The sequence below is a fragment of the Phoca vitulina genome, unplaced genomic scaffold (genome assembly GCF_004348235.1).
Source record: "Phoca vitulina isolate PV1807 unplaced genomic scaffold, GSC_HSeal_1.0 scaffold42, whole genome shotgun sequence".
In the NCBI taxonomy this organism is placed as follows: Eukaryota; Metazoa; Chordata; class Mammalia; order Carnivora; family Phocidae; genus Phoca; species Phoca vitulina.
Genome location: NW_022589745.1, coordinates 5,000,257 through 5,018,936, shown reverse-complemented (window position 1 = coordinate 5,018,936; position 18,680 = coordinate 5,000,257).

Below are 18,680 nucleotides of genomic sequence, written 5' to 3'. Positions count from 1 at the left end.
TTCTTAACCTTTCATCAACGCAAAAGGAAAAAATACATATACACAAACATAGATGGAGGAGTTAAGTGATGACTAGCATCATACCCGGCCCGGAGTTTAGCTTCTTGCATTTGAGAAGATATGGAAATAAAACACACAACAAACTTCAGGAGTTTGATTCCATCTTATAAATCACTTTTAAATGGGTTTTCTTTGCAGGAATGTTAGCTGTTTCTGTACTGAGACATATTACAGCTGATCATATCCAGTCTGACCAGCGGTTGAGTACCTTTTCAGGGACGCAACACGGAATAATGCTACTGGCTTTAAGGATAAATAAAAACTAATTTTGCTACCCATTTCTACCTTTTAGGCCACAAAGAAATATGTGTAAGGGCCTGTTTAAACCTGAGTCCTTCCTCGCAGCCTTCCCACTGCAGAAGTGTTGTTTTGGTCAAAGGAACCCGACACCTGTCAGTCACGATGCTTTACCAGCCCCTCCGTGTGCTACGCTCACATTTCTCTCAAGGTCCAGCCTCATCTGAGCAGGTCCACCTGTCAGGAGTGACTTCAACCAATGTCAGATCCAACAAACACCCACCGATTCAAAGCCTTTTATAAACAGTCCTTGTTTAAACAAAGCCTGTGTTTTACGGTTAAAGTTTTACTCCTCTTAGAGCCGTACAGTTAATAGCTTTGTAACTGGTGTTCTCCAGAAACCGTTCGCCTCCTGGTCTGGGGTGATGACTAGGCTCTCCCGTGATAGAATAAAGAATTTTGGAAGGAGTACATTTGGTTCTCAAATGGGAACACATTGACTACATTTCATACCATAGAACAAAGAGGCAAAAAAAATCTAAATTCAGGCAATGACATTTTCCTACATAGAATCTGTGTTTAAATATTATTTGTTCATCAAACGTTAGCTCATTTTAACATGAATTCACTCTTTGCTCTACATTTGAGACTGAAATAATAAAATGTTGGTAAATAAAAACTAATTGACAAATACTTCTTGGGAGTACCACTGCCATCAAATTGGCTTTTTTTTTTTCCAAAGCAGAAAAACAGAGCTTATATTATTTTATTCTTGTTATGCTATCTTAATTTTGGGGGGAAGGTTAAATTATTCTGAAGAGCTATGAACCATCTACATATTTATTCTTTTTAAAGGTTCTGTGGTGTGTTAGCATCTGTATTGCCAGAAAACAAAATTTTCTTCAAAGTTATTCTTGGGCAGGCCTGGGACTCAACCCATATGTCTCAGAGTTAGCTGCAGCTCAAGGCTTTAATTTATGTGACTTGTTCCAAACTTGGCTGCACAGCGATTCAGTTCGGCGAATGCGTGGCGCCACCTATGGGCGGGCCCTCGGAAATTCACCTTCCTTTATCTGAAGATAACGTGTTTCACATTATTTCCCAAAAATTATGTTTTGGGGGGCCTTCAAGATTTCAGAGTGTATGGCTGAAAAAAAAGTACTATCTTGATTACATTATCTTCCCTACAATAACTGAAAAGGCATCATTCTTCCATTTAAGGTCTCGGGCTGGGTGATTTAGTAGAAACAGACAAAGAAGTATTTTTTCATCCGTTCTCGCCTTCCCTTAAAATATTTCCACTGGTTTTCCTTTCGGAGGCATCTCTCACCGAAATCAAATCCGTGTCTGTGTACCAGCTCTTAAGAAAGGAGGAACACCGCGCCAGCCCAGGAACAAATACTAATAAGAATCTAAAACCACACAGTGAAAATCACGCTCTACTATTTCCTTCCACCATTATGTACAGATACACACAATTTAAAGACTAAAAATTCCTGTGGGTAGAAGCTCAGGGAGAATTTCACAGTACATTATTCTCATGCAATAAATATCTTTCGTAAAACACTTCCAGCTTGTGATAGCCTTAGAACTTCGATCTTTCTCCTCAAACAACACTGGCCTTGCTATATTAAGGACCTCTTACTCCCCCACAAAGTAACTGAGGGCATTAGACTGCAGAGTAGCCCAGAGCTTTGTCCCTTGCATGAAAATTAGGGGAAGTCAACACAAGCAAAAATGCTCTTCCCATTGGTATTAAATACCCAATTCATACCTTCCTTTGCATCTTTACAACAAAAATCAGGGTTTGGATGGGAGAGAGAAACAACTTTGAATATTTCTGTTAATTGAGCTGCCCAAATGCTAGCACTTCTCCCTTTTTTAACCTTCGGTGCAACAAAGAGAAGTTGGGCAGCTACCGACCGTGGGGCGCAGCAGTCAACTACCTTGTAAATTAGAAGCTGTGGTTGTAAAGCCGGATTTGTAGATCACCAGGAGTGGGGAGTGTGTCTGCCTTGTAAATTTAATTAAACAGCAGGTGCAAAAATCAGGTCATATGGCTTTGATGTGCCCCGTGTGAGGGTGACAACTAGACAATGATTCTAATATGAAGAAATTTGCATACATTTGCATTGGATAGCAGAGAGCATGTAGCTCCTCACTCACTTTCATATTTCATTTCTAGGAAGTTGAATAAGATTTGAATGAACAGTTTCTATTTAGACGTTGCAGAAAAAATGCAAGGAAGGTTTTAGCACTGAAACAGACCGTGTGGACTGAAGGCTAAGATTTCCTGATGCGCGCTTAAAAATGCAAGTGCCCTTCCTGAAAGATGGAGCGGGGAAATGGGAGAAAACAGTGCAGAGAATAGGGAATATATACACATTATATATATATATATATATATATATATTCCCTAATAGAATATATCTATTCTATCCATATATATATTCTATTTCTTTTTTTTTAATTTTCACAGATAATGTAACACTGATTGAAATCTTCTTTGTTGGGATCTACCTGGGAGGTGCGTCACTTGTCACTTGTTCTCTTTGCTCCCATTGTCAGTGCCATAGATTCTGGAATGGCAAAGAACGGAAAGAGGACTTTTCACATACAGCAATGAGCATTTTACATATTTTTTTAAAATAATGTATTTTCCTGCCTTACTGGGTAGACCATATCTTTGATAACGGCAAACCAGAATGTTTAGTATAAACACCATCTTTCCACTCCCTGTGATTGCTTGCCCAGGTATTAGAACAGAGTAAATAAGCAGTCACTGCCAGAAACCAGCATCATCTTTAGTGTGGCATGGGCAAAGCCTCCAGGGACAGAGGCGCAGCAAACCAACACTGAGGAAAGCGGTCCAGGAGAATTCACCTGTGAGAACTCAACCACCCCCCTCTCGTCTCAGTTATAGGCCAACCTGCTTCCTAGGTTCCCCGATCCTCACCAAGAACTCTTCCACCTCCGTGCCCATATCCACTCCACATCTCAGCGCACAGAGCTTCTGGTTCTGAGGTTGCCGGAGCTGGCTCCCACCTTTCCGGCCCCTTCATCTCCGAGTGGACCTAATGTCGTCCCAAGCACAGCACAGGTGTGTGTGTTCAACCAGCAATCTACCAATTTTTGTGGAAGTTATAAGATATGATGTCAGAAGAAATGTTACTTTGGGTTCCCAGTGAATTTATTTTTGGTATTACTTATTGAAACCAAATCCTACCATACCGTAGTTGGATACTTCAGAAAAGTCAACGTTTAATGCACAATTCTGTACTTGTGACATCGTATAATTTATTCTTTGTCCGAATGAACTTGCTAACAATTCATAGTGTGGTAAAATATCTTAAAATATGACATGCAGGAAATCGTTTGCTCTTATCTTTAAGGACATTTTTTTCAGGCACTCACCACGTGGAATTCTACTTGCTTGTTGTGTTCATCTTCCCCGTTGGCTTGCAACTCCGTGAGGGCAGGAGCTGCTTCATCTCGCTACCTGTGTCCTCAGGATTTACGCCAGTGTCTGGCGAATGGGAAAAGTTGATAGATAGGGATGGCTAAGTGAGATAGTGAAAACATAAATGAAGAACACATATACACCAGCCTGAGGATAGATGGCATGCACTGGGTGCTAAAAAAAAGAAAGGCAAGAAGCAAGTGCATGTGGAACTGGCCTGGAAGAGGTCCATGGTCTGCTAGGATGAAGCAGACGTGTGGCCAGGCCCATGATTCTGGAGCTCGGTGTCTGTGGCGGAAAGAACGCATGCTACCTCCCCCATCGCCGAGAGTAGGTGCTGGGTGTGACGTAAGGGTTGCAATGGTAGTTATGTGGAAGGGTTTGAAAGGAGATACCTATAGGCAATTCAGCTTGCTGTTGTCAGCTGCTTTCCCGAGGTTGGGAGAAAGGCCAGACAGATGTCCAATTGTCACACCAGTTAACTGTGGGTCGTTTGGATTTAACGGCTCCCCCTCCAGGCCACTTCCTTGACCAAAACCACGTCGATAGAACTGTGGTACACACTTCCTGACGTTGTTTGTTGTCTCCCTCTACTAGAAAATCGTGCGTCCCTGGAGGGCAGAAAATATCTCTCAAAGTCTACCACCGAGTCTGGCACAGAATCCATGCACAGTGTTGGTGGAAGGCATGCCTAGAATCGAGTCAAGACAGCAACAGCTGAAAAATGCCCTCCTGATGCGAGTTATCTGGAATGTATCCACGAGAGACTCCCTCAGAGCCAAGCCAACCTTTCTTCTCAGAATCGGGAAATGTGCCCATGCGTCATGGTCTGACCTCCTCTAAAGAGCATTTCCCTCGTGGATCACTCTCTTCTGTGGTCCCAGTTGTCTCCCACACATATCTCCATCACTGGACCATTGTCACATTTGTTTCCCTCTGTCTGCCTCTCCTACTTCATTGCAACACTCTTGAGAACAGGGTCTGGGCGTCACGTGTCTTTGTAACCTCAGTACCTGGTGTGAAACCCAACCCCTGCTAAATGCTTAATAAACATTGGTAGAACTAGCTAAATAAATGGAATGTGAGGGACTCACTAGGCAAACATCTCATTTTGCTCTGCTTTTCATGTGGGGATCCTAAAGAAAGACATAATTGGAACTTCTCACTTGGTGCACGGTGTAGCTCAAATGGATTGCAGGTGGGTCACCGTAATGACCCCTGTGGCCTTCAAAGAGGCCAGATGGGGTCTGAGTTGGTGAGAACCCCAGCTGGTGGCCTCCACCATGAGCAGCCTCCTTCTTTCCCTGCAGAAGGCTGGACACATTATTTTCTGAGTCTACCATGATATGGGGGGGGGGGGGAGTTTTCTTCCAAGATCAACTACAAGAGAATGACATTACTTAGCACTGCTCCTTCCCGGATGTAAACTCTTTCGGGAAGGCAGCTTCCCCCCTGCTTCATCCACAACAGCGGCCCTTGATCATTACAAATGCAGGCTCGTCCGGCTACGCAAGGACCCTCTCCAGTCCCTGAGCTTATTCCTAGAGAAACAACTCACATCTCTGCCTGAAGAAGAAAAGCAGGCATCCAAAACCTTCAAGACCTTGATCTAAAATGTAGCTATCTGAAGAACCTAACCCCAATTTCTGAATTTAAAGCAAATACACAATGCACATACACTCCATTGCCATCACAGCGAAATAATTGTGGGAAGCCTGTATTATACGAGGTTTAGCACTCTTCTTGAAGGATGACTTTCCAACATCATTGACAACAATGTGTGTTGTGTCTGGTCCACAGTAGGGGCCATGCGTGAGCAATGAGTGAATGAATGAATTTGTAACCTCTGATTCTCAACATATCTCTCGTCTCCTTTGCGCTGCTGGGTAAGTTCCCTTGCCCTTCATTTCGGATGGTGTAATTGAATTCTATCTGAGCTCTTCGTCAACACTTCCTCGATCCTGTCTTAAGAGCCGGCCTACCCAATTACAGCAGGCCACCTGATGCTTCTGGGGGCTCTCGGGAGGCTGGGGACATCTGGAAAGCACTCAAAAGTGCAGGCATGAGGGCCCTCTCCACTGTGACAGGGGAGAGAACATGTATTGTGCATCACACACATCGGTGTGATAACTGCACAATTTCTCAGTGGACGCTCAGACAATTATGAGAGTCTTTAGTGGGGCAGGTCCTAATGAGCTGAAAGTCAGTGCATTTCTAGAGGAAAGACAGATATTGAAGAGAGATTGGCACTCTAAGGAATTCTGCTCGTCTCGCGACACTAACGCTACCCTCAGGCTTTCCTGGAGAACGCTTGCTCGGACAGCACTTTTCAAGACCAGTCAAATCCTGCTGCCATGTTCACGTGCAGTCTTTCTGGTTGTCCTCTGTTTTCAACGGTCTCATAACATAGCACACACACTCTGCAGGCTCATTTGATTTAAGCTGATGATTAACCCTATGATCCTTCACAGAGTCCTGTGGTTTGGGGAGCTGGTTTTCCCCTTCTTTCTGCAATGTTTTCCAACAGGTCTCTTCCAGGCAAAGATCACCACAGACACCCCGGGCCCCGCAACTCTGTGACACACAGCTCCACCCTCTAAAACTCCATTTGCTGTTTTGAAACCCTTAAAATGAAAAATGAAACCGGGCAGTCATTTTTTATAACTTTGTTCATTATTAGGATTTAAAAAGTGACACAGATTTTTTTTAAAAAAACATTAGCTTCCTTTATAATCTGTGCTCTTCCTCAACATGATGGGGAGGTGGAGTAAGAGACGCAGGTGTGTGGGAACAGGAAGAAGGGTGTTCCCTCTGCTCAGCCCCTTGGGCGGTCCTGATGCGAACCCAGATGCGAACTCCGCACGTGCCCCAGGGAGACAGGCAGCCTTCTCCCCTCTGTCTTGCTGTCACTGGTCCTGGTGTATCTAAACGTTGTCTCCCCACACACAGCTCCAGGATAGCTAGATGATCAGTTTCTTCATTCCCTACTGGCTGCAGAAACCACTTCATATACCTGTTTCATTTTAGAGCTTAATTATGAGCAAAACAGAAGAAAGCAGAAAGTTACAAACTAGCCAACAGGGGAAATTAATGATATTTCTGTGGTCTCACTTTCAAGTCCTGTTCCCTCCCTTATCTGTAACGTGACCTATGGACAGGGCAGTATATAGACTTGTTGTCTTCTTCAGGCCTTACCTCTCCTTGTGACCAGAATATGCCAACAAAATGAGGATACTTTTTGGTCCAAATGGGAAATTTGCTTTACTAAATGTAAGTGGCCCCCACTCATAAAGGATCGGGCTCGATGAGGGGGGGTCATGGCTGAGCTGAACCCCACATGCACTTATCATGAAATTACTCATTTATGCCACAGCCATCATTTCTAGATGCCGCTGCTACGGAAGACTTTGGATGGCAAACATCATACTTCTGCTTGCCTGCTGGCGCTGCTTTTTGGGAAAAGAAAATGTTCAAGGATTATTAAAAAAACAGGCAAAAAAAATGGACAGAATTTATCTTAGATTGAGTTTCCCCCGATGCAGACTCTGAGACAGTGTGACTGCTAATAATTTATTTAAAAGGTGATCCTGGGAAGAGCCAGTAAAAACATAGGGAAGTGAGATAAGCTGGGGAGGAAGCCAAGGAAAAGAGTGTTTGTGCAACAAACCCCATAGGTGAGCACTGAGCAGAGACGAGACCACCCCTCAGCTGTACCCCAGGCAGGGGTGGGCACCTGGGCATTTATTTCCCCACGATGGCAGGTGCTCACACAGCCACTGTGTGGCAGGGGTGGGGCCAAACTCAGGAAGTCTGGATCCCCACCCTGTTCTTCCCCACATCTCTCTGGTTTCTAACTGATGACTAAGCATCCTCATGACCATCAGGCATCTCAATGTGCAGCGGACAGAAGGACGTGGAAGCAGGGGCAATTTGTTTTCATGCACCAAGAGGCTTCAGACAATTGCACTTGCTTTTTAGTGTTGGTTCTCTATGTCTCTCTTCGTGATGCTGCCAAGTATCAGCAGGCATCTTTCTTAAGGACCTAATATTGAGAAAGCACCATTTAGTAGAATTTTGTGTTGGATACGGTCACAACGTCATTTCACTAAGAGTAGCAAGCACAGTATTTGTATCAACTGTTGAGGGATTCCCCTAAGACATTTTCATTTAGCTTCCATGTTCACACCAGTCTCCAATGTTAGAGTGAGGACCGCAGTCTGATATCTGAAAAAGTTTCTGAATGACACAGAGCGATACTGTATGACAATACTATTCATGGAAGTTTAATGGGAGCCAAGATCCAAATTTAATGAGTAATAGAAAGTAAATCGAGAAATCTATACGCTCTATGAGACCAGCCCTTTCTCTCTCTCATTCATGGTCGTATCCACAGTATTTACAGTAAAGCCTATGGATTCAAGAAATGTTTTTTATTAAAAATTTTTAGCATAGCGTTCAATCTACAGAACATTATGAGGTAAGTGCAGGGAGTTCCCATATATTCCACAGCCAGCTTCCCTCTTATTAACATCTTACGTTAGCATGGCGTATTTGTTAATTAATGAATTGTCTTGGATATTGACACATTATTGTTAACTGAAGTCCATAGTTTATTCAGATTTTCTTAGTTTTTACCTAATGTTGGTTTTATGTTCCAGGATCCCAGGTAGGATATCACATGGCATTTAGCTGTAATTCCTTCTTCGGGTCTTCTTGGCTGTGATGGTTTCTCACACATTTCTTGGTTTAATAACTTCAACAGGTTTGAGGGTTGCTAGTCGAGTATTTTAAAGAATGTCCCTTAACTGGGAATTTTCTGATTTTTTTCCTTATTTGACTGGGATTCTGTGCTTTGGGGAGGAAAATCATATTTTCATCACATTATATAAAGGGTAGATGCTATCACCATGACTTGTCACTGCTGATGTTGACCTGGATCACGTGGCTGAAGTAGTAGCTGTCATTTCTCCTCTGCAGAATTCGTCATTTTCCCTCCAAACTCTCCCCTTTGGAAGGAAGTCATTCTGTGCAGCCCACACTTAAGGAGTGAGGGGCTGTGCTCCATCCCCTTGAGGGTGAAATCCCTACATAAATTATTTGGAATTCTTCTGCATGGGAGATTGGTCTTTTCGCTCTCATTTATTTATTAATTCAATTTTTTAGTTATGTAAGTAAAAACTCCTGAATATATATTGCATACTTTGGTTTATAAAACAACACTAATTTATGTTTTTTTGTGACTCAAAGTTTTCTAGCTGTAGTCATTAGGAGCTCTTTCCTTTGGCTTCTGTGTCCCTTCTATACACCCCTGTCACTGAGGGGGTTTTCTTTCATTTTATTTTCTATCAGCCCTTTCTTATTTTCTGGGATTACAAAATTCTCCGGGCTCATCTTGAATATTTTCTGTCCCAGCCCTAGAACCAGACAATTTCTCAAGGAGCTCGGGGTCCTCTCATTGGAGAATGGTGTTAGAAAACAAGATCTGGTCACCAGATGTGCTTGTTGCTCCCTCCGCATCATTGCTTAAGACCATCTTCACTGATAGAGCAAGAAAAAGTATGTGTGTACTAACCCATGCACATTCTGGTATCTACAAATAGTTCTATATGAACCATCTGTATCCTTAAGCAATATATTTTTACTAAGATTAGAGGAAGAAATTTTAAAAGTTAACCAATAAATGGGGAGGGTGGAGGAGGGAGAGAGAAGCAACTCAACTTCTACCTGATAAGGTGAAACCACGAAGCTCAAGTGTGAAGCGGGCGTGAGACGAGGCTGCTAATGCCGTCAAGTATTCAGAGCCCAGAGCAGTACGTAGGTCACAGGTCATACCCTACACTGGAGTACGGCGCACAGTTCTCCGTGAGAAGCTGGCACGGATCCGGATATTTGAACAGTGCCAAGACATAGCAGGGCCATGAAGTCCCTGGTCAGCTTAACTCCACTGGGTGAATTCCTTATGTGTATGTGAGTAAGTTGTGGCCTTTACATGTCAAAGCAGATGTGCAGAAAGTGGAAAAATTCTAAAAGTGAGCAACTGCAGGGCAAAGTAGACACAAAACGTGGAGGAATGAACATGTCTTCAACAATTCGTCCTTGCAGGGATGAAAAGTGGGACAGAGAATGGGGCGCCTGGGTGGCTCAGTCGTTAAGCGTCTGCCTTCGGCTCAGGTCATGATCCCAGGGTCCTGGGATCGAGCCCCACATTGGGCTCCCTGCTCAGCGGGAAGCCTGCTTCTCCCTCTCCCACTCCCCCTGCTTGTGTTCCCTCTCTGGCTGTGTCTCTCTCTGTCAAATAAATAAATAAAATCTTAAAAAAAAAAAAAAAGAAAAGTGGGACAGAGAAGTACAGCGAATTTCCTCCAGGGACACAGCAGGTCAGCGCCCAGCTAACACAGGGTCCCAGGTGAGCTGAGCCCATCCTTCCATCCTTTCCCTCACTCTCTGTAACCTCTCATTCAGGGCAAAAGACCCCATTGGAAATGCACCCCACGTAGGAGACAATCTAGAAAGAGAAGAAGAACAAGTCAAAACGATCAGAGGCAGCACACAGATGGCTTCCAACATGGAGGAAGACGTCTGCGAGCCATGAGCAGACGTTGTCTGCGTTCAGAGAATGGGTAGGACCGTAGAATAACTCGTAGCCAGCAGGCCGACGTGTGCCAGGTGTGAGGCACTCGGGGCAGAACAGATAAAACGATCGGATGAGAAAAAGTCAAAAATCCACCTTTGAAGAAGGCAGTTGTTTAAAAAGAAGCATGTTTCTGTCTACAAAATGGGTATTTGTAAGCAAGCTGGCCTTTGCAGGAAAGAGGTTCAGAGAAAATGGGGTAGTGTTTGAAGAAGCTGACAGCACGAGCTACAGCTGCTGCCTCCTCCACGAAATCGGAGCATCCTCGGCAAACAGCCCCAAAGTCGTAAATCATGGACATGACCGCGGTCCACGTTTCTTGGAGTGGATGGGGAGCAGGCGGCCATGGTAGTGTCACCCCCTCGTGGCCTCTTCAACCCCGAGACTCTTGGAAACATAAGAGGTGCACAGGTGGGAATATAAGGGGAAGATAAAATAAATACCTAGTTTCTGGCATAAGTGGGGAAACAATGAGTTTCGGAACATCTCATTTTGCTTCTCCTATATTCTCTCAAAGCTCCTCTTAATCTGAAAATTTCAGCCTTCATTACTCTAGGATGCTTCTTGAAACCCATGAGTGACAACTTCTTTGATAGATGTGTCCCCTGCAACATGATTTTTTAAAAAATATGAAGTACGATGAGCATTATCCAACCAAGACCAAATGTTCTTGGAACTCCACAGAAATGCTGAAGTCTGCAGTCATTCTCATCTGAATCAGCTACAAGGACACATATGATTAATGTGATAGCAGGAGCCTCTAACTAGATATCTAATCACAGCGAGTGCCTGGAACAAACCCCACATGAAGTCACAGCACTCCATTTTACATGGCCTCACAGGGAAATAGAGTTGCTCCTCACCACCTGTATTCCACTGAACACCTCACCCATATTATTTCCCTAATCTTGACTACAACCTTGCATGGTAGATACTATTCCCTCATTTTACAGGTGAGGAAACACAGACTTGGAGAAGTCTATATGGTCAAGCAGAAACTCTGGTCCAAGTCAATGTTATCCCCAAATTCACGCTCTTTGCTTATCACTGTGTTGGCTCCAAAGTGTTTCTCTTCTCTACCATCTTGCTTTTTAGTTTCTCTTGAAGAAAGGAAGTCCCAAGCAGGAGGCAGCGCATGCAGTGAAGGGAGAACCGTGTGGGACTCAGACAATCCCGAGTCTAACACATCTCCATGTGACCTTTGGCCAGCCCTCTACAGTTTCCATCTTCCTTCCTGATCTGTCCAATAAGGAGGAAAAATTACAACTTTTCTTCTCCATTCTCTGAAGAATCATTGCATGCATAAATAAATGCAAGTTAGCATTAATCCTCCTAAAATCACATTACCAATTTTTTCCCTGCAAACAAGAAGCCAAGAAAAAAAAAAAAAAAGGTGCCCTTGGGTTTCTTCTTAAATTTCTATTTAAAATGTTGCAGAATCCAAGCATTTGCCCACTCTTATCTCACGTTTCTTTGAACAATAGCGTGTTCTAAACCCAGGCTCTCCTCCAACCTCTCCTCGTAGCCAAAACCAGCTGCTGGCTCTGGCATCAGTGCTCCTTCTAAACAGACTACGGTCAAGTCTGAAGCAAATGCTGAGTTCTTCCTTGTATGGAAGAAGCATCCTGTCACTCAGCACTTATTGATAATAAAAGCTGGAACCTGGCACCTGGGGCCCATGGCTCCTTGATGGTTTAGTTAAACTGGTCTCCAAACCCCATTTTCAAAGCCTGGGAGACAAAAAGTCCTCAAGTCCTTGCCCACACTTCCTGTATTCAGGGTCTCTGTCAGGCGCCTCCTAACATCTGGGGATCCTAGAGAGGAGTAATGCTTAGCTGCGCGGCCTTCCACGCTCTCCCTTGACCCTTCTCTGTTGCCTCTCACTTCTCACTGACCCCTTCCCAGTACAGCAACGTTTCTTTCTTGACCACATTCTTGGTAACTCACTGGTCAAGCCCTATGGCTTATCAAATATGTCTTCCAGACAACACTTGCATTCTTCCTAAAAGGAAATCTATTAAGTAAAATAGGTCTAGAGAAGAGTCAATGGAAAATAGGTCCATCCTGTAGGAGATTCAGAAGATGATAAAAGATGGGTCTCAGTAATTTTGCTAGAATTTCATATTATCATTGACCGAAAATGCCACTGACATCATGTAATCCCTTCCCTGCTCGCCCCCACCTCCGCATCGGTAATGGCCCCTCTTGTCTGCCCAGTGGATCAGTCAGGGTCCTGCCTGGAAACTCCTGGCCCTCTCAATCTGGGTCATTTGAAGAGGTGTCAATCATGATTATTTACAAATTTGTGAGGATGGTCTAGGGAATCCACAAGGAAAAGTGTGATAGCCCAGAACCAGCAATAGTGGGAATTGTTTGTATCCCTAAACCTGAATGGGCAACTGGTAGGAATGGATTCTAAAACCCAAAAGGCTGGGTGGAAATTGCTGTGGCACTTAGCAGGGGAGTTTGGCCAGCCCACACCATCTGGGTGGCTGCAGGAGGTCAGGGGTAAGTATGAAACATCTCTCTTCTTCCTGCCTGATTTCCCACAAGCACCCCCACTGGACAACCCAGCTAGAGTCAGCCCCTAGAATTGACTCCGTAAATCAGAAGAGGTCAGTGGAGATACTGCACAAGTGTGAAGGCCAGTTTCTGGTTGAGAACTGATTCCTCATCTCTGCCCCACATCTCCTGCTGCTCAAGCTTTCCCCATCCAGTGGGTCTGCTAGTGTCCCCGATTTCAAGTTCAGCAAGAGCCCAAGTTCTGTAAGTGCCCCTGTTTGCAGAAGCCATGAGGGACTTTCAAGGTAAGCTGTACACAAAATACAAGATGCTCTTTTTGTACTTGCTGATGAGCACTAATCTAATTTCCAGTCACGACTGGGTCACTTGTGAAAGTCTGAGCCTGCCTTCCTGCTCCTAGTCTGCCCACATTTGTGACATCTTAGACTGAGCTGTCACATGTTTGGAATATCAGTTGCAAAAGACCTATCAGTTGCAAAAGACCTATATCAACATCAATTTTTTAAGTGGAGGAAAGAACACCGATAGTACCAGCCCCATAAATTCCACAAATAATATTTGTCCCTTTTTCCCTGATGGTTTTTTCAATGCCTTCCATTGATTTCCTCAAGACTTACAGAAGAAGTCCAAACAACTTAGAGCCAAAGTCCAACATTAATACAGCTAAACTACTAAGGTCCTCCCCCTCCCCCAGATTCCCATTCATAAATTCCCTATCCCTGCAAAGTGGCTGACTCGCGTCTTGTCTACATACTTCCATATCTACTCAGTTCTTACTCCTTCCCACCTAAATCACACAGCTGGGGCGCCTGGGTGGCTCAGTCATTAAGCGTCTGCCTTCAGCTCAGGTCATGATCCCAGGTCCTGGGATCGAGCCCCACATCGGGCTCCCTGCTCAGCGGGAAGCCTGCTTCTCCCTCCCCCACTCCCCCTGCTTGTGTTCCCTCTCTCGCTGTGTCTCTCTGTCAAATAAAGAAATAAAATCTTAAAAAAAAAAAAAAAAATCACACTGCTGACCATGGCAGATCTCTCATCGTTCACAAAACTCTCCAAGACAGCAACTCAGACTCGCAACGCTCCTTTTCCTGGGCAGACTGCATTGTGCTGGTGCCTGTTATCATGACGGCAATTATCATCACTAATATTAACACTAATTGGACTTTCAACTGTGCCAAACACAGTAACAAGTTCTCTACATGCATTATGTCACTAATGTTCATAACATCATGTAAAGTCAGGACTACTGTTATTTATTTATTTATTTTTTTAATAAATGAAGCATATACACAAAGACTAAGTTAAGTAAGTTCCCCAGGGCCATGCAGCTGATAAGGGTCAGAGCCAGGACTCAATCCCTCATCCGTCTTACTCATAAACATGATTATCTACATCATCCTGTCTGAAACCAGTCACAACACATGGTCTCTCCCCACTCTAGCCCATGGTTTTCTCCTGCTCTGTCCATTCTTTCTCAAACGTCAAGACCTAGTCTAGCTCCTGGAATACGGCCACCCTTTTCATGCAGACAGATTTACTCTAAGAGCTCACATCTGCTCACACGGAACCCTGTTCTAGCTCATTCCATAGCCCTGACCACTCTGTATTGTGTGTTCTCCTGTCACACAGTTTTCTCCAGGCAATAGGGTTTTCCTCTTCATTTGATATGTCTCCTCCTGGGCAGATTAGACAGGGCTTGGTGGGGCTTTCGTCTCAAAATGTTTTATGCCCATCACCCTGATTCTGGTCTGCATTGAATAGTTTTCACCCAAAGAAAGAATATCTGCTAGGGGGACACAAGGACTGTTTCTCCAGATTGAAACCCGAGACTGTGCCTTCAGCTCAGGTCATGATCCCAGGCTCCTGGGATCAAGCCCCGCATCGGGCTCCCTGCTCCGCAGGAAGCCTGCTTCTCCCTCTCCTTCTGCTGCTCCCCTTGCTTGTTGTCTCTCTCTCTGTCAAATAAATAAATAAAATCTTAAAAATATATATATATGACAGAGTGTTTCTCCCTTTATATACATATATATAATTATATATTATGTTATTATTATATTATATATAATATATACAATATATTATATACATATATATGTATATATATATATTTTTTTTTAGAGAGGGAGAGGGTTAGCTGTGAGAGGCAGAGGGAAAGGGAGAGAGAGAACCTTAAGCAGGCTCCACACCCAGCGCAGAACATGAGGTGGGGCTCGATCTCACTACCCTGAGGTCATGACCTGAGCCGAAATCAAGAGTCAGATGCTTAATGGACTGAGCCACCCAGGGGTCCCTCTACCTTTATATTTTCAAAGAAAATGGAAACAGCTGTTCCTGTGGATTTTTTTTTTTTTTACCCAAACCAAAAAAGACAGTTTAAAATCCTTCTTCTCTAAAATCCTAGGCACTTTTTGTTTATTTGTCTTCCCAACCTATGCTGAGAACACGCTGTCTGAGGAAATCTTCCATCTCTGAAAGGCTCCAGGGGAAGAAAGGGAAGTGGAGAATAATGCCACCTGAGTGTAACCACACTGGAATGACGGCATTTCGTCTTTCATTTTATGGTTTTCTTTCCACTAAGATTTTTAGAGAAAAATATTCAGAATTCCTCACTGCATATACAAACACATACACAATTGAATATAAAACGTCAACTCTTTGCCCTCAAGAATATTCCAAGAAAATAGCATTCGTTGTTACTCTGATCCTAACTTCAGACAGATTCTTTAGATTATGAGGGGAAAAAATGTGCTCCCATGAGAGAACCCATTTCCTGTGACCCAAATGAATGTGCCTGAGGTAATTAGCCGGTATGTTTCTATGTGCAAGAGCCCCAGTTCTTTAATTTTTAGGGCATGGTAATTACTATAAAGCCTAAGGGAAAACGCCACTTACAAAGAAGGCGGCTTTATATTCTATATGCTCAAAACCGTATGTCACTCAATTATGTCTATGTGACAGTGCTTTTCGGATTTGTGCAGTGCACAACCCACACAATGAAATACGGGAGGGAAGGGGCTGCCATATTCTGTTTCAATATTGAGAATAAAAAAAAAAAAAAACCCTTTATATTCCCCAAATAAATGCTGAAAAGTATCTGCAGGTAGCCGGGTTCAAACCCTGGCAGCATACTCCTGAATAAATTAACTCAGCTCTCTGGGTATTTGTCGTAATCTACAAAACGCAGACAATAAAACCAGACTCAAAGAGAAGTGATCAGAATCCAATCACTATTAGAACATATGTCATTCATCTGTTGCCACACACGCACCATAGTTTGCCCACGGCTGCACTGACATCCCGTGTGGGGCACATAGGACAATCATCCATTTACTGTATTGGGAGTTCCTTGAATTTTGTGGTGAATGGACGGCTTTCATCCCAACTGCCGCCTGGGACACGTCTCTGTTGTGCAAAGGCTAGAAAGCTAAGAACTTTATGTCCATGACTCCCTGACCCTGGGACCTGGCTGTGAATTACTTTCTCCCAGTTGGCGGCTGCTGTGCGTGGCTGGAAGGCTGAAGTGTTGTGGGGCGTTGCCCGCGGGTTGTTTCAAGGGTCAGTCCCAGCGTCGCAGGGGTTGGGAGTCTGTTTCGGGGGTGGTGGTAAAGTCGGTTTGCCGTCGTGACCCCAGGACTGGAGCTATGATTTTTAACTCAGCAGAAGCAGCCGTCCTCTGAGAAAGCCACAAAGGCCGATGGAAGACGTAGTTATTGCAAAAGCTGGTGTTGAGGGGATGCTTGCTAAAGGAGCGATACGCTTCGAAGCAGGAATTGACAATATATGTTCTGTACGGTCAGAATAAACGGGTCTGGACACTCAGGGGTTAAATGAAATTCACACTGTCGCTAATTCAACTAATGATTCGTCCACTCACAAAACTTCCGCTGCCCGTCTCCATGACTTTCAGTTCTGCCGGTTAGAGTTCTTCTCACCCAGCATGTGAAAGTGTCCATGAAGGCTACATCGTTGACTGGAGGCAGGTTTACTAGGCCTTGGGATTAACCGGCCGAAGGGAGGACCACGGTGCTGAGCTGGGGAGATGATGCTGATTGCTAAGGGGGAGCAGCTGACTGCTATGGAATGCCGGCAGGCAGGAGTGAGTTTGAAATCCAGGAGATTCTCTGGGGCTCCTCCAGGAACTCCATGCCCAGCTATAAAAATTAAGAGACGATTCTAGCAGGTTGTACTAGGCAGGACCACCAAGGGCTCAGCCTGCAAGGGAGGATGATGTGCCCTCACCTGACCATGTATACAAACCCTGACCAGGTAGGGCCACAGAACCAGAATGGACTGGGACGAGAGGATGTCCTAAACGTCAGGTATGGCCTTATGAGGAGCTGCAGATAAAGGAACTTTACTAGCCACTCCTAAGTTCTTCTTGGTTTTGTCACGCACATACGTGTAATTACTAAACACTTCTGCTTTCCTCAACTTCTTTTCCATATTTTTTTTAACATTTATTTATTTATCTTAGAGAGAAAGTATACGTGCGTGCCAAGTTGTGGGCGGGTGGAGCAGAGGGAGAGAATCTCAAGCAGCCTCCCCGCTGAGCGTGGAGACGATGCGGGGCTAGATCCCATGACCCACGAGATCATGACCTGAGCCGAAACCAAGAGTCAGATGCTTAAACGACTGCGCCACCCAGGCACCCTCCCATATTGTTTTTTATAAGGCATGTTGTGATGGTTACATTGCTCAGCCTTCAGGTTATAAGACATCAAGGTAATATTGGAAATATACCATGTCACAAGGATGGATACAGTGACTGATAGAAATGTGGGTCTCCCCTTTTGGAGAGAAGTAAGTTCATTTGAACTTGAGTGCTATGTTCAGTGGGTCACGCTGTTGGTGATATAAGGATTGTGTGGCCATCTAAATGTGGGTAGAAAAAGATATCACAGCACGGAGCGGCCAGCAGGGTCAAATCCTGGAGCATTTGATCCGCATTTAGCGTCCTTCCCAATCACCTGCTGTGTATCCTCCCGTATTTCAGAATTACAGAGATGGAAACCACATGTCCAAGACTTCCTGGTAGCCAGGGTTCTGGACACAGTCAAGGCTGTAGGAATAAGGTGAATATGGGCAGGAAGTGGTTAGAAGGGCAAGGTGAGGAGGAAACCATCTGACGGTGGCTCTGTTGTCCCTGGCAAGAGAAGTCATCAAGAGTTGGGGCTTTCTGGGGCAGCCGGCTGGTTCAGTCTGTTAAGCGTCCAACTCTTGATTCCGGCTCAGGTCATGATCTCCGGGGTCATGAGATCAAGCCCCGTGTCAGGCTCTGCACTAGGCATGGAGCCTGATTAAGATTCTCTCTCTCCCTCTGCCTCTGCCTCTCCCCTCCCTTCCACTTCCACTCTCACTCTCAAAAAGAAAAAAAAAAAGAGTTGGGGCTTCCGGCTGCAGTATTTGACACCAGCGTCCCGGCCGGAGCTCCATGGGTGCTGAGAGGGGGCGAGTGGGAGCAGCTGCCCGTCTGCTGGGCTGAAGCCCAGCAAATCTTCCTTGAACCCAGGTGACTAGTGACATCTCCCAAGTCCCCCACATCCTCGACCGTGGGGCCGACAGGCAGATCCTTCCGAAGGTCATCCTCAGCCTACAGCCATCTTCTCTAGCTTTTCCCTCAATTTGGGAAGAGCCCAGGTCCTTCTGTTTAAAGCAGAGTGGGCTCTGCCCCCACGGCTAAGCCCTGAGGCCTACCCGTGCTCTACCCACGAGGGAAGGAGGTGGGAGAAGTCCACACAGAGGAGATTTTTTTTTTTTAGTTTTAAATTTTTT